We start from the raw sequence: 13,974 nt of genomic DNA, 5'->3' as shown, positions 1-13,974 counted from the left end.
GCAGGTGCCTACATTTTGCAAATGTAAACAACTCAAGTTATGTGATAACATTATATTATGGCAATTGTAAAGTGTCAATCAAAAATGTTTTGACAGACCTTTACTAAGAAATCCAAGCCATTATAAACATTTCAGGCACTTGCCAAGCATGCACAGCTGAGCACTCTTTGCTCGGTCACACTAAAAAAAGCAGATACAAAAAAATGCCAATTTAGTGAGTATACACCACCTAAATCCAATGTGTGTGTTATTTACTTTGTGACAATATATTGTTTCTGTGTGATTTAACTTCAAGCTAGTTATCACTCCGGTCTACTTGATTTAACACTCCTTCGATATACCACAACTGTTCACAACAAGTACATACATAGAGTGGACCTGCAGATAAAAAAATTGTGAAAATCTTTAATAAGATGTGTAATATCACCAACACTGGGTTGACTAATTTCACTGTTTGAGATCATATTGTTTGAAGATCCTTTACTTTTTTTGACTGACGTTCTGTTTTTTTTTAGCTAACCTTATTTCTCTTGCCTCTGCAGTCTCATTCTTTTTTTGAGCTATTTGCATAGCTGACCTTTTTTCCTTTGCCTTTTCCTTTGTAAAGACTCTTTTTGCTAACCACTTTTCTGTTTGCTCTGGAGACTCATTCATTCTCTGAATTCTATTGAGATCTCTGTTTTTAGCTAGTCTACCTTATTTTTCATGATGCAACTCACTTAGCCTTAGGATATTTCTAGAGTTTTCATTATAAATAGGTTGCTTTTCTTTTGAGTGAGATTTGAAGCTAGCTTGATCAATAATCCTTTCACAAGTTTTATTCTGCCCTGATAAATTCTGGTTTAAAGACAATGCCCTATTTAGCAAGTCCACTGTTTTATTACATTTAACTCCCTTTAATTCAAATGGTTTGCAAACATTTTGAAGAGTGCATGATGTGAGCTGGATGTAGTAAAAAAGATTTTTTATTCCCTCAACTGAAGTTGAGATGCAATCACCAGATTTACACGGCATGCCATCGAGATCCTGATGTGACAGTAGATCTATAAATAGAACGGACATGCGAGGCAATTAAGGAGGAATCAGACAGAGCGGTTGTAAGATATGTAACGGTGTATAGAACCGGATTGAATAAATATAAATATAAGGAATACAAAACAGTGACAGTGGTGGCAGCGGAAAACTAAGACGGCTAATGGCAAACAAACGAGAATATCGACTAGATCTTACATTTGATGGCAAAATCGCAGAGGATTTCGAATAATTTTGGCATCATTACGAATTGATGGCCCGTCAAAATATTGCAGCGAAACTATGGTCTGATGAGGACGATGCCCCCAAGTTAATCGCGATTGAGAAGCAGCTGCGTGTTAAGGCCGCTTTGTTTGTCCGAGGACTACCGGACAAGAGTAAAGCTACAATAAGAGCCCTTCACAGCGCACTGACGAAAAAATATGTGAACCCACGAGCGATTCAAAGCTATGCCTTGGCATTCGATCAAGCAACGCAACAACCCTGCAAAGAATTAGACGACTTTCTTCGTCGCTTACAACGTATGGTTCGCTTAGGATTTCCCAATAGTACAGAGAATGACGCGAGGTTAACACGGCGATTTATTTCGGGGATAAATAGCGAAACTGTTCGTTTCCGCCTACTTGAAAAGGGGTTCTCCAAACAAGACGGCACGTGCGAATCACCCGAGACAGTACTTGTGGCAGCTGAAGAACTTTCATCAATTCTTCAAACAAGTGGTGATTCTCCCAGTATCTGGGCTATGCGAGAGGAAAATAGTTTTCTACGGCAGAAATTGGCCGAGTTGGAGAAGAAAGTCGACAACCTTCAAGTAACTAAAACATCGGATCATAGTTCCTGGGGTCGTTTCTCCGGTCGAAACAAGCGTAGTCGTTGTTGGCATCCCCCCTGTGGAAAAGAACACCCTGGTGGGTGGAGAAAATGTCGACTTCGGAAACGTAATGAGCCGGAATGGCAGCCATCGCCACCAGGTAAAAACCGTACTTCCCCTGCGACTCGCGAGGCCCAGGGTCAGGATTCGAATGAATCCGACTATTTAAACTAATGAGGCCTGGCTGGGTGGGGCCTGACCAGTACTGGGATAAAGGATATTATCAGTTTTTAAGAATAAACAAGGTTAATAAACAGAAATTACAGGCATATGATCAAGAGTATATCCCGAAGTGTTGTGCTGGAGTACTTTGTAAGTCTCCATTTGTTCGAGTGACATTGGGTAAAAATACTGTCAGTGCCTTATGGGACAGCGGTAGTGACCTCAGCCTGATAGCTGCGGATAAAATAAAAGAAGGGGTGAAATTAACACCAATAATGCAAAATGAGACACCTCAAGCGGTTGAGGGATCTAAAGTTAATTGTAAAGGTAAATTGATCCTAACAGTAAAAATTGGCAATACTATGGTCAAACAGCATACATTTTATGTAGTACAAGGGTTAATAGTACCCTACTTGTTAGGTGCTGACTTTCAAGCAAGGTTAGGTGAATATGTAATGGATTGGCGTAGTCGAGAACTGCGATTAGAGGATGGTAGTTGTTGTACCTTTTACCACAATTACCAGTCCAGTTCAGCAGCAGTAGAACTTCCACCTGTGTTGGTTAGACCGGCTGAAACGATTGAACTTGCTGCTGGGACAGAGACAGCAGTTCTATGTAACTTAGACAAGCCATTGTCTTGCAACGAAGTTTTGATTGAACCCATAACCCAGCAAACTGAATTAGTGGGGGTGTGTAGAATAGTAACACGTCCCAAGACACCTCACCAAGTGGTATTAAGAGTTGCAAACTTAGATTCCCAAGTGCAAACATTGTATCAGAACCAAAAAATTGCATGGGCTAACCCAAGTTTTGAAGTTGGTTTTCAAAATCGGGATTGTGAGTTGGAATCTGGCACAAGAAAAATGCACTATAACACTGATGAGACGCTCGATACAAATCATAAACAAACACTTGACAACTTACTACAACAAAATAGCGATATCTTTTATATTGAGGGCGACCAACTGGGGTCTGTAAGGTTAGTTCAGCATGAAATACCCTTACAACCAAATGCGGTACCAGTAGCGCAACGGCCTAGGAGACTGTCGCCGTCGGAACGAGAAGTATGAGAGGAAATAGAGTATCTACTGGACCAAGGGTTGATCGAGACCTCGACGAGTCAGTGGGCTAGTCCGATAATAATAGCGAGAAAGAACGGACGACTACGACTGGCAATAGATTATCGTCGACGGACGACTGAGGCTGGCAATAGATTATCGTCGCCTCAATAGTTTAACGGTTAATAGTCATTATCCTCTACCTGTGATTGATTACCTCCTGGATCGGTTAAGTAATGCCAAGTTCTTTTCAAGTCTGGATATTGGCAAATGCCTCTTCGTGAGGATGACTGCTTTAAAACAGCGTTTGTAACACCCGACGGACAGTATGAGTGGATGGGGAACTCCCTTCGGGCTGTCAGGTGCGCGGCAGCTTTCAGAGATTAATGACAGCTATTTTAGGAGAACTTTCGTGGAATAGTGCTTTAGCTTACTTGGACGACGTTATCGTTTGGAGTGTTACCTGGGAGGAGCACCTGAATAGACTTAGGGATGTTTTTGATAAATTTTGAAAGGCGGGAATGAAACTCAATGCAGAAAAATGCTACTTTGGACAGCGACGAATTGAATTTTTGGGACATGTGATTTCAGCGAAAGGGTTGGAGATAGATACTGCATGCGTCGCGGATTTACAGAACATCACACGACCGACAACAGTAACAGAATTGAGAAAGGCCATTGGTGCATTTTCTTATCTTCAACGCTATATCCCTGGATTTTCTGACATAGCTAAACCACTGTACAAGTTGGTTCTTTATTCTCTGAAAATTTATTCACTGATAAGAGTGGATCGGAAAACACCCAGAATATTTTAACTAAAGACTTTTTAGCCTTCCCTAAATTACTTCGTGGTTTTAAAATGGCGCACCTTAATGTGAACAAGGCTTGTAAATAAAATGGATAGCATTAGGACTTTGTTTACAGCCTCAAATATGGATGTTTTTTCAATATCTGAAACCTGGCTAACATCCGATGTCTACGATAGTGAGATTGTGGTTCCTGGGTACAGTTTTGAATGAAGTGATCGAATTAACAGTGAGAAAACAAGTGGTGGTGGTGTGATTGTGTATATCCGAAATGGTATCAATTATTCTGTACGAAACGACTTGGTTAACAATGCAGAATGTATATGGATAGAAATCGACCGTACAAAAGGGAAAGCATTCACTATTGGCTTGTACTATAGACCCCCAGATAGTGATCTTGATAGTTTTATTACTTTATTTCAAGATTCTTTGAGCCGTATAAACTTTAATAAATCTGAAGTCTTTATTATGGGTGATTTTAATATTGATTTTAACACCACAGCTCACATGAAGGCGCCCAAGCGCAAATTTCAGTCATGTTTATTGTCAAATGGATTAACTCAGATCATTAAGAAATCGACAAGAATAACTCAACACTCAGAAACTTTAATCAACATCATTTGTGCTAACAATGAACACAAAGTTGTCCAGTGGAATGTTGTTGATACCTTCATCAGTGATCATCGTATTGTATTTTGTATTATTAAGAGCGGTCTTCCAAAAGTACCACCAAGAACTTGTGAGTCGAGATCGTTTAAAAAATACAATAAAGATGCATTCCTGGGGGATCTAGCTAATGTCCCGTGGTCTTTTGTTGAATCAACTGATTGTGTTGACAACGCTTTACAAATTTGGGAGAGATTATTTACAGATGTTGCAAACATTCATGCACCAATCAAAAGACGGAGAATGAAAGGCCACTCATCGCCTTGGGTAACACCTAAACTAGTTGAAATTCGGCGTGATCGGGATTATCACCATAGAAAGAGTCGTCAAACAAATACAAATTATCATTGGTGTATGTATTGAAAGTTAAGAAATTATGCAAATCGCGAAGAGAAACGATTGAAGTCTGAATATTTTTGCAATCTTATAAATGATTCTCAGTCTGACAGCACAGCTATGTGGAAGTCATTGAAACAGGTACTACCAAGTTCGAAGAGTGTAAAAAATGTTCAAGCGATTACCGTTAAAAATAAAACGTTCACTAAACTTGAAGATATTGTCGAGGCACTAAATAAGCATTTTTCAACCATCGGTGAGAAGTTAGCAAAGGCCTTTAACCGGGTTATTGATCCGTGTAAATTTCATCTGAAGACTGATTCAACATTTTCATTAGACCCTGTCTCAGAGAGGTTTGTTTTTGATAAATTACGTCAATTGAGACCTAACAAATCCCATGGCCTTGACAATATTAGTTCAAAGCTATTGAAAGATGGAGCTGGGATTATAGCTCCAGTTATTACAAAAATCATCAACCTTTCGTTCAAGAGTGCTGTTTTCCCAACGAGCTGGAAATCTGCTAGGGTGACAGCAATATATAAGAACAATGGTCAAGCTGATAATTGTGATAATTATAGACCCATCTCAGTACTGCCGACTATTTCAAAGATAATCGAGCGTGCTGTTCATAGTCAACTGTATGAGCACCTCTGCAAATAATCTCTTGAATATGAAACAACATGGATTTAGAAAGCAGAGATCAACATCCACTGCTTTGCTCCAGTTTACAGATCATATATTATGCAACATGGATCAATCGAAAGTGACAGGTGTATTGTTTCTCGATATGACAAAGGCGTTTGACACTGTAAACCATAAGATCCTTTTGTTGAAACTACAAAGTATGGGTATTAGTGATTTATCATTGCAATGGTTCAAGTCCTACTTGAGAAATCGGATACAGAGAACAAATATAGGCAATTCCATTTCATCTTCTAGATTGGTCAATATTGGCGTGCCTCAGGGGAGTGTACTTGGCCCATTATTGTTTTTAGCCTATATAAATGACTTATCTGAGAGCCTGGTAAACTGTGAGTCCTCATTATTTGCAGATGATACAGCGATTTATTGCTCAAAGTCTTCTTCAAATGATTTACAGAAGATGCTGAACGAAGATCTCCAGCGTATAAAAAACTGGATGAATGAGCATAAACTGACCCTAAATGCTTCAAAAACAAAGTTTATGGTAATTGGTGGAAAACAGAGATTAAACCGCCTCGGATCACTCCAACTACTTATTGAAGAAGATCCTCTTGAAAGAGTTCAACAATTTAAATACTTGGGCGTAGTAATTAATGAGAACTTGGATTGGTCTGATCACATTGATTATATTTGTTCTAAGATTACCAAGAGACTTGGTCTTTTAACAAGAATTAAATGCCTTCTCCCTCAGAAATCTCGAGAAATCGTTTTTAATTCGATCGTGCTGCCTGTCTTGGATTATGCTGATATTGTTTGGGGAGATAGACACAATATTAGTTTAATGGAGCGTATCCAAGTTCTGCACAACAAAGCAGTAAAACTAATTCTCGAAAGACCAAGCTCTTCATCTAGTACAGAAGCCCTCCAATACCTCTGCTGGAAACTGCTTAATGAGAGAAGGAAATTCCATCGCTCTTGTTTTGTTTACAATGCCCTAACAAATAATCTGGATTTTAGTTTTAGTAATGTGCTGAGACACCAAATTCATGGTTATAACACGAGAAATAGAAACAATAGGCAATTACCCTTTTGTAAATCAAATTGGGGGAAACATAGATCAGACGTTCTTTTTATAAATGAATGGAATAACTTACCTGAAATTGTGACTATGGCTGACTCTTTTACTACTTTTAAACGAAACTACTGGCTTAAGTCTCAACTTATTGATGTCTTAATATTAGTCATCCTTGTAAATTTCATGTCAATATAATATAATGTAACTAATAACAAATGTAATGTTTTTTTTTATCTTGAGGACCCTCATGAAAACCACCCTAGGGTGATGAGGCATTTCCTCATAAAATAAAGCATCTTATCTTATCTTATCTTATCTTAGAAGAACACCGAGTTAAAGTGGACGAAGAAACATGATGAAGCATTCTTGGAACTCAAAAGACAGGTAACTGAAGCGCCGTGTCTAAAATTACCAGATTTCACAAAACCTTTTTGGCTAACAACAGATGCAAGCAACGTTGGCATAGGTAGCCAATTGTCGCAAATGGAAAATGGCGTTCTACGACCTGTTGCATTCTTTTCAAGGACACTGAGAAAGCACGAACAAAACTACACAACGACAAGCAAGGAACTGTTAGCGGTAGTTGAAAGCATTAAGAAGTTTCGAATCTACCTGCAGAACCCCTTTACGTTGATAACAGATCATCGGGCAATTCGTTGGTTAAATACATCTCTAGATCCTGAGAAAGAAAATGGTTGACTTGGTCGTTGGATTAGTTACCTGCAGAGTTATCGGTTTACGGTTGTGCATAAACCCGGCACATCCGGTGAATTGTCGATGGCTGATTATCTGTCTCGGCCCCAGTCCGCCCCCATTACCGCCGCAGTAAACCAAGCGGAAGCAGATGGAATGGCAAACATTACGTCCATCTTCAGTCCAGACGAGTTTCTACGAGCACAGAAAGATGATTTGGCAATTCAGCTGGTGAAATGGGCGTTGCTAAGTAATACAGAACTAGAGGAAGATGTCAAAGGGGAAGCACAATTACTGTGGAGACAAAGAACAAAACTTCACGTCAGTACCGATGGGATTTTGAGAATATGGAACTATACGGGGTGTTCAACAAAATCTTCACCCTTGGGAAAGAAGGCATGGCAGCAGGTTATAATTCCCAAAAGTCTTCGCTGTGAATTCTTACGGCTAGTTCATGATGCGCCAATTTCAGGGCATTTTGGACGAGATCGAACATTGGAAAGAGTTCGCCAGACAGCGTATTGGCCATCGGTAGTCGATGATGTAAGCAATTATTGCCTTGGATACCCAAAATGTCAGTTACGGAAATGCCCAAAGCATGTCCCACGTGCGCCATTGCAAGCCACAGACATTCCTAAAAGGCCATTATCAAAGATTTCTTGCGACTTCGTGGGTCCGTATCCAGAAACACCTGACGGGTACAAATATGTCTTGCAAATTCAGGATATTCTATCACGCTATGTATTGTTCGTCCCTACAAAGGACGCTACCGCTATGACAGCAGCAAAGGCATTAATTCAGAATTGGGTTGGAGTATTTGATATCCCCCAATCCTTACAGTCGGATAACGGCCCACACTTTGCGTCAACCGTGTTAAAAACTGTCTGTGAACAACTTGGAATCCAACAAATTTTCAGCAGTCCGTGGAACCCACAGTCTCAGGGGCAGGTAGAGCGACAAAATGATACACTAAACAACTGCTTGGCAGCATTGGTGTCAGACCATCCGGATTCGTGGCCCTCTATGCTTCCCATGGTGGCTTATGCGTTTAACTCGGGGGAATCAGCAACAACAAAACTAAGTCCCTTCGAACTATTGTTCAAGCAAAAGCCGAATCGACCCGAATAATTTTTATTACCCCCGGAAGAGAAGGGAGATAACGACAGAGACTATAAACCGAACGGACCAACGGAACAAGAAAAGCTAGCCAAGTCGGTGCGGGACAACACTAAAAAGTGGAACAGAATAATAGGAAGAACGAGAAGAAAGATTAAGGAAGCACAATCGAAACGATCAGTGAAGAAGAGAGTCCATCATAAAGGCTATAAATTGAATGATTTAGTGATGAAGAAAAATCACCAAACGTCAGGCGGGAAGCTGCGTAATTACTTTCTCGGTCCATACGTAGTGGTGGGACAAACGGGACCAGTGACGTACAAGATTAGGGACGCAGCAAACGCAGGTGCTAAGGTAGAAATACGGCATTATAATGAGTTGTTACCATGGAGACGACAAACCCTACATCATGAAAGACAGCAGGAAGACGATGAGATGGAGGTAGTTCAACCCGAAGACATACAGGCGAGACGCTCAAGTAGAACAAGACGTCAAATGCAGTTTATCCAATTACAGGGGAACCAGAAATCCTACCAATACCGTGAACCCTTGGACAGTATCATGAACATGATGACGCTTAGATAGAACATGATGACGCTTGGATAAACATATACATAGATAGATATTGACATTACGTCAATAGGGGGGAAGGGTGTGACAATAGATCTATAAATAGAACGGACATGCGAGGCAATTAAGGAGGAATCAGACAGAGCGATTGTAAGATATGTAACAATGTATAGAACCGGATTGAATAAATATAAATATAAGGAAATACAAAACTGTGACACTGAGTGAGAATGGAAAATTTTAAAAACATCTGGAAAATGCATATCATTCCGATTGTGAGTAAACAACTTTTATAATTTGATGTAAAGAATATTTTATTGCACGCATGTTTAATTTTATCAATGATGAAGATGGCGTATGATAAACACGCGTGAAGGCGCACTGTGCAAACTTTAGAAAATTCGTTAAATAATACGCCCATTAAGACAAACGCAACTAAAATTCCGAAATATAGTAGCACACTGAAGAGAATAGAAGAAAATAAAATCAAAAAAAGATTAATCTTGAAGATATTCATGAAATGATGACGGTGATGATGAAAAAAATTAGACAAGCTTGATGTAATCGAAGACAAGCTTAAATTCTTTGAACATGATATCAAAGAAGTAAAAAAATCTGTTGAATTTGCACACGCAGAAATAGACGACCTTAAGACCGAAAATCTAATGCACAAGACAACCACTGAAGAAATGAAGCAAAAATTAGAAAACTTAAAGAAGGAGAATAATACCTTGAAAAACAGCGTCATTGACGTTAAAGCAAGGTAAATGCGCGATAACCTCCTGTTTTTTTTATATTCCTGACACGGCAAAGGAAAATACTACACAAATTATCCATCAACTCTTAGAAGACAAGATGGACCTAAAATATGCTTCAAACCGCATAAAAATTGATCGCTCGCACAGGCTGGGTAAACGACTTGAAGGAGCAGACAAACCGCAACCTATTGTAGCTAAGTTTAACTACCATCAGGACAAAGAAGCTATATGATCAAACACAAAGAAACTAAAAGGAACAGGGATTGGGTGAGCGGATCAATACCCAGAAGAAATTGAAAAAGTACGAAAAAGTTTGTATCCTGAACTCAGAAGGGCCAAAGCTGCTGGTAAAAGGGCAAATATAGTAAGAGATAAACTGATTATTGACGGTGTTGTTGTCAACAAGGTGACGGAGTCGGTATGTACGTTAATGAAAAAGTTGAATATAAATTGAGAGATGACATTAATATCAACTTAGAAACTTCAATTGAATCACTTTTCATTGAAATAATCACATCAACTGGTAAAAATATAATTGTTGGAGTAATATACCGACCCCCAAATCATCGTTTGAAACACTTGAAAAAGCAATAAATGACATATTTAACAAAATTGACAGAGAAAACAAAATTTGTTATTTAATGGGTGATTTCAATATCGATTTACTCAAATCAGAATCCTGTGATTACTCAAATAGATTTGCTGAGCAATTCTTTATTTCTTCATTTTATCCACTATTACTAAATCAACCAGAGTTACCTCACATACTGCCACACTAATTGACAATATTTTCACAAATAATATTGAAAAACTTGACACAAGCATAAAAGAAATCATTTTCAGTGACATTTCTGATTATTTACCTATAGTTCATACTTGTACCATGGATAACTTTCAAAACAATTGTGAAAATACGGAAAATAAAAGTTACTATTACCAACGAATAATTAACAGTAAAAATATTGGTACCTTCCAAGATAACTTGAAAAATATAACATGGGAAACTGTCTTTTCTGAAAATAATTCGGCAGAATCTTTCAATACTTTTTCAAGCTTATTTTTAAATAGTTGTGGAAACAAATTTTCCATTGAAAATGATCAGGAAAAATAAGACACACATAGATAAAGTTATAAGTCCATGGATGACAAAGGGTATATTAAAATCAGTCCAAAGGAAAAATCAACTTTATAAAAAATACTTATTTGAAAGCAAGCAGGAAAAATGAAAGCTTGTATAAACACATATAAAAACAAACTAAATCACATTATAAAATGATCAAAGAAAAGGTATTATGAACAACAATTTATTAAACACTAGCAAAACACAAAAATGACCTGGAAAACATTGAATGAATTATTAAACAAGCCTAGGAGAAAAACGGTTTTACCTAAGGAATTTACCGAGAAAACTTCATCAGGTAGCATCACCAACCCAAATGAAATAGCTAATAAATTCAATAATTATTATATGGCCAGGGTAGGGGGGTTCATGCATGCCGTGTAATGTTAGGCACTTGGCGGTCGTGGCGGTTAAACGTGGCAGCAGCTTTACAAGCTGCTTGTTTTTGTTATGTTTCCTGCTACTATCCTGTTATTTTTTTGAATATGGCCTATGGCCAGTAGGCCATCAAGAAAACTTATCATGTAGCCTAGCTGCGGTTGAACCAACCACAGCGATCAGAAATCATGGATCTTGCATTTTGTGGCAAGCAAAATATTAAGCAAAGCGATTCTAATTTAGAAAGAAAGCTTCTAGCTTGTGGTGATATCTCGTCAAACCCTGGTCCAAGCAGAAATTAAATTCGAAGACACAGTACCTATGCGAAGAATGCAGTAAGAATATCAGACAAAATCAAAAAGCCATTGTGTGTGCTGAATGTGAAGTCTGCTTTCATGCAAAGTGTCTTCATATGTCTGGCTATACCATGGGCACCCCAATGGCGATGGTTTTATTTGAAATAAAAGTACACTAAAACATTGAAAATTAGAATAAAGCTTTCCGTATTTTGATTCAATTGAAACATGTATCATTTATTCATGCTAACTAAAATCCTGACATCCTGTGTATTACGCAACGGGTGACTCGCGTGCCTGACAGTGTTCAGGCAATGTAGGCATTATATAGTATATATATATATATATATATCCTAAGGTAGGCAACTTCAATCCCGATATTGACATGGACACATGCAAACAATCCGAAAATACTTCAATTTATCCCTAAAACTAAGCTAAAATAACAACAGAAATGAAATCTACGTAATTTTACTATATACTAATATTTTGAATATAAAAACAAATTATGGAAGCGAGAAAAATGCGAAAAGCTTTTAATATTTTACTCATTTTTTGAATAGGACGATGCTAGACCCGCGCTGTTGACTTTTGAGAACGTTTGAAAATGACGAATACGTATCTGATTGGCTGTCTGAAAACCGTCAAATTTGCACTGGGGGGGATAGCACTCGAGTCGGCAAGAAAATGCAAGCGCGGGAAATCTATTTTTATGCCAGTCTGAAATTACGGCCCTTTAAAATGTTTTTTTTATCAAAGGTAATTTTGAAGGATATTGTTTGGAGGTGTATTTAATATGCGATTATTTACGCAGCGTTTGTAAAAAAGCGTATATATATAAGAAATAAGAAATATCGGTTATAAGAAATATCTCGGACGTACGTATACAGTAAGTATATTTAGTTTATAAAAACCTTATAATTTGCGTCGTGTTGCCTATGGTCTTGCTTTCAAAACAAAATTATATACCTTTAAATATCTCGCGATGACAGGCAAATTTAAACTACAAGCTACATTATGGGGAAGGAGAGCAACGACAAAGTATACTGTCTCAACTCTGATTTTTATATTTGGTAAGTAATTTTATGTAATGTTTATATAAACATATTTGCAGTTAGATATTTAGAAATACAATCCATAATTGTTGGTTAAAAAGTACTTTCCTATCAGGGCTAACGTATATGAAGAACATAATAGGTATAGCATAATTGTCTAATAAACACAATTTGGGTTGAATTACTCAGATACAGTCCCTTATATGGCTTAAAATACTTTCTCACCAGGAATTATACGCATATAAAAAAAGCAAGTCTTCCTTTTTACGATTACCACGCTCATGGGAAAGCTAAAAAATCTATACTTTTACCAATAAATAACATAACGGCAGTAAATCTATGCTATTGCCTATACACAGTGGAATCATGATTGTTTAGGTGTATTAAACTTGAACTGTATTAAAAAAACTCACCAATAGACATACTACGACTTCTTTAAATGCCATTCAACCAAACTCTTTATAGTTTTTTCTTTGCCAGCATACATCATGTTTATAAGAGTCCATGCGTATTAATGTTGATTTCACGACCATACATTTAATATTATGCAGGAATAGTTGACGTGCGGCTTTTCACAAAGGGACCGAAAACAAAAATCTTTGCTAAAGTACTCGTCCAGAAAAACGCCATTTGAGTTGATCCATCAATTTTCTACCAATAGAATATTGCTAAAGGTTTCAGATGACACACAAGTAACGTTTCGTAAAGTCTCGTCAAGCAGGCAATCCATGAATCTGCAATAAATAAGGAAATCGAAAAAAGAACGTCTGAAAAACCACATGAGCAATCATCGATAAAAACATGAATAAACAAGATCGTAATGCCGAAGAAAACTAAATTTTTTTGTTCATTAATACCTTGCCAGCATTCCTGTAGTTTTTTTTCATAATTTGAGCCCAGATCACTACGAAAAATGCACGATTTTTCACTCGTCGAACACTTTGCTGTTTGCCAAAAACGTGTCTGTAATGTTGATGGCGAAAACCGGTCTGACCGGTTATATTCAAGTCAAATGACGTAACAAGTGCTGGGGGGAGGGTCACGTGCCAGAATGTTATAGTATTCAGTTAAAGTGCTCCTAACACAAAAATGAATTTTTGATATTTTGATCGTCATTGGCAGTATATATGAAATTCGAAAACCGAATCGCAATAGCGATTTTAGATTAGAAGTTATTCCCGTTCAAACGTGGTATTTTGCGATGTAGGAAAACTGAAAACCGCGCAAAAGGGATTGGTGCGAAATCGATGTTGTGATGTCACAATAGGAACCGGTCTATTTCATTCATTAGAAAAACATTACAGCGTGTATTATTCACTGAGGGCGACAGTGCAAAAAAG

The sequence above is a fragment of the Dendronephthya gigantea genome, unplaced genomic scaffold (assembly GCF_004324835.1).
Source record: "Dendronephthya gigantea isolate DGI-Jeju-01 unplaced genomic scaffold, DenGig_1.0 000087F, whole genome shotgun sequence".
Taxonomy (NCBI): Eukaryota; Metazoa; Cnidaria; class Anthozoa; order Malacalcyonacea; family Nephtheidae; genus Dendronephthya; species Dendronephthya gigantea.
This window is presented reverse-complemented; position numbering follows the sequence as displayed.